This window comes from Brassica oleracea, chromosome C6 (genome assembly GCF_000695525.1).
Source record: "Brassica oleracea var. oleracea cultivar TO1000 chromosome C6, BOL, whole genome shotgun sequence".
In the NCBI taxonomy this organism is placed as follows: Eukaryota; Viridiplantae; Streptophyta; class Magnoliopsida; order Brassicales; family Brassicaceae; genus Brassica; species Brassica oleracea.
Genome location: NC_027753.1, coordinates 39,263,950 through 39,267,192, shown reverse-complemented (window position 1 = coordinate 39,267,192; position 3,243 = coordinate 39,263,950). Strand labels below are relative to the sequence as shown.

The following is a 3,243-nucleotide window of genomic DNA, read 5'->3' as shown; positions in this document are numbered from 1 at the left end:
AAAAATATAAATTTTTATAATATGGTTATTGTGTTTTTTTAAATTATTTTAATAGTTTTAAATTAAACAAATTTGATAGAAGATACATTTTTTTATCAGATCTTTATTATTCAAAATCATTAATTGTCATATATACTTTACCCACATTAGGCAATTCCGTAATCTTTATTTAAGGAAATAATAAATGACATTAATAATGAATTTATGGTTAGTTTAATAAAAAACTTATTATATAATTAGATGAACCAACCTATTTCTCTAATAATTCTAAGAATCATCCTAGTGATGACATGTGGCTACAAAAAGAAGTTGTAATGTTTCACAAATAATATATAGGGGATGCTCCAATTCAATTCAAATGGATCAAAGCTGGTTTAATATATTTTTAATATATTAAATTTTAAATAATGTCAATAAAAATCAAATTTAAAATATTATAAATTAAATTAATTTTTTTTCCTTCGTATGGTTGATTTATAGATTTTTGATTGTTTTTATCCAATTCAATAATTGGATTTCAAGCGATTCGTAGTCAAACAAATTATTAGATTTAGTCTAGGTACATTATCAGTTCATGATCAAACCTGGTTCGACCATCATGATTGGTTCGGTTTTAAAACATTGGCGCTAACCGAACTAAACTACTTTTTTTAGCAACACCAAACTAAACTACAAAGAACATAATATTATGGTTTTGAAATCTGAAAAGCTCTTTATTTTAGCTACAATCTTGGCTTAGCGGAACACTATGGAGTAGCTCCTACAAAAAAAACTGGAAGGTCTTAACTCAGAAAGCTACACAATGTTTACATTTTTAAGCAAACGCATTCAGAAAAGAGACTCAAAAGGGGAACCCTTTTCGAACATACTTCTTAGCTTCTACACCCAACCGTTTCACGTTTTTATAGCTTTCTCATAAAACTCCATCAACTCCTCTCCAACATCTTCTTGATGACACATCACATAAACCTTCAAAAACCGTTTCTCAGCTCATCCTCAGCGCAGTGGCAATACTCACATCTTCCACCAAAGGCTTCATCCCCATCTCAAAGACTCGCTTCACCAAATCCACACGAGGCCTTATCTGAGTCTCGAGGTTGGCGAGGAGCAATAAAGGGTGCTTAAGCACGGAACTAGCCGCGAGTTTCATCGTTGCTACGGCGAAAGTCATGTTTCTCTGAACTTTCTCAACTGACAAAGTGAGAAGGATTGGGCATTTCCCACAAAGACACCAAATCTCTTCTTCTGACAACCCGAACTTCTCCAGGTTCGCAACTTTCTCTTGGATCGTCTCCATAGCTGCAACGTATTTAAACATCTTGGAGTCTCTTGTGACCCCAGTTTTATGTATATACTCAAGCTTACCCTTGTTGAAGCTCGTTCACGGAAACACAGTGGGACGAGACATCAACATTGCAACAAGATCCTCCTAGCTAAACCCCAACCCTTTGTAGAAATCTATAGCGGGTTTGATCTTGTCATCAAGTTCATACAACATGAGAGAATGGTTCCGAATAATGGCTCTCCGCAACACCTCTTTTGACCCCAAAACGTCGATGAAGTAGTTGATTCTTTCGTCAAGGACGAGGTGAATACGAGAGCTAAAGAACTTGGGACGGCAATTTAATTTTTTTTTATTATAAAATTAAAAAATTAAGATATAAAACAATTTATAATTAAATATTAGTCAAACAAAAATATTTATATAAAGATATTTTATAAACTATTTCTAATATACGAGTGTTTTGAAACTTTTAACATAATAATAAGTGCATAGTTTTATGAACGTTTTTTTGACATATATAAATAATTTGATGTTTGATTTAACTATTTAAAATCATAAATAATAACTTAACTTGTGACTGAGTTCAAAACAAATTTTCTTGTTTTTACTTTAAACCAGTTTAAAACACTATAGTTTCAATTGGTGACCACTAGAATAATGAAAAAAATGAAAAAAATAAAAAATAAAATTTCATTTGAGGAAACGAAAAAACAAAAAAAAATATGAATTTTTGTTCAATTTGTTTCTTATCAAAATTGCATAGGGAAATTATTTCTTATAAATTCATTCCTCCGTGGAGAATTTAGAAGAAAAAAAGTGGGATCTACCTTTCAATAATTTGACTAAAATTTCAACATAACTGATATAAATTTCGAGGAACAAAGCATTCACCATAATTTTTTTCCTTCGGCATGTTCACCAATTAGAGTTTTATTATGCCAATTTTTAGATTAATAAGACATAAAATAATAAGTATCGTAAGATGATTATGTATAAAATAATAAGTATCGTAAGATGATTATGTCTACATGTGCGGACAAAACACGTCGTTGAATGTTATAGTACAACTATTAAAGTAATTTCAAACCACATCCGAAAATAACCAAAATGCGAAAGAGCACAGTGCACAATCTCACCAAACTAAAGACTAAAAAGAGTGGAAAAGGTCAGAGACTTACGTCTTTATTGACTTGATTAATGTTTGGTGGGTTTGGTGTTGTTGTTGGCTACGTTAGTTACTTAATATCACCACCAAACCTTCATTACTTAATTAATTTATCTTTAACCATCCCAAATTATTCAAAGTAGTTGTTATACATCCGCTACTAGATACTCCAGAAATAATCAAAATATTTGGAATACTAAGTATTAGCGACAATTGAAGTTAACTCCAAGTAATAATCCAAACAATTATTGCAAAATATTCACAACTACATAGTGGATTATGAGTGTATTTAGAAGACTCAAAACCTAGGAGTGTAAAAAGGATGTTATCATTTTAAAATTCACATAAAAGTTGGATAATGGATACACACACCTAGTTAAATTTATAAATATGATTGATTGGTCAGTACGCTGCATGATTTAAGATAGACAATGAAAACACACACGAGCTTAAAGACCATGAAAACATAGGGGATGTCAAAAACACAAGCATAAACTAATAGGTCTTAGAAATAAGTCTGACAAAAGAAGAGAGCTGGAGTCTCGAGACAAAAGATGAAAGGGATTACATAGACGAAGGCATAAAACAAAAGCAAAGAGTTTCCACCTCCCCCTCCACATCTCAAACTTGGTCAGATTAACATCCTGCAAAATTGTGAAATCAAACATTCTGAAAAGGTGTACTAGTTGTATTATGCAAGCAGAATGTGAAGATGAAGCAATAAGAAACAAGATGGTTGGTTAAGATCTCAAGACAATGGAGATACCACTACAAGAGACAAGCATGCATGGTT

At 31.5% G+C, this 3,243-nt stretch overlaps 1 pseudogene; it reads right to left on the bottom strand.

The window, feature by feature from the left end:
- Positions 1–841: 841 nt before the first annotated feature.
- On the bottom strand, positions 842–1,621 carry LOC106301094 (annotated as a pseudogene).
- Positions 1,622–3,243: the final 1,622 nt, after the last annotated feature.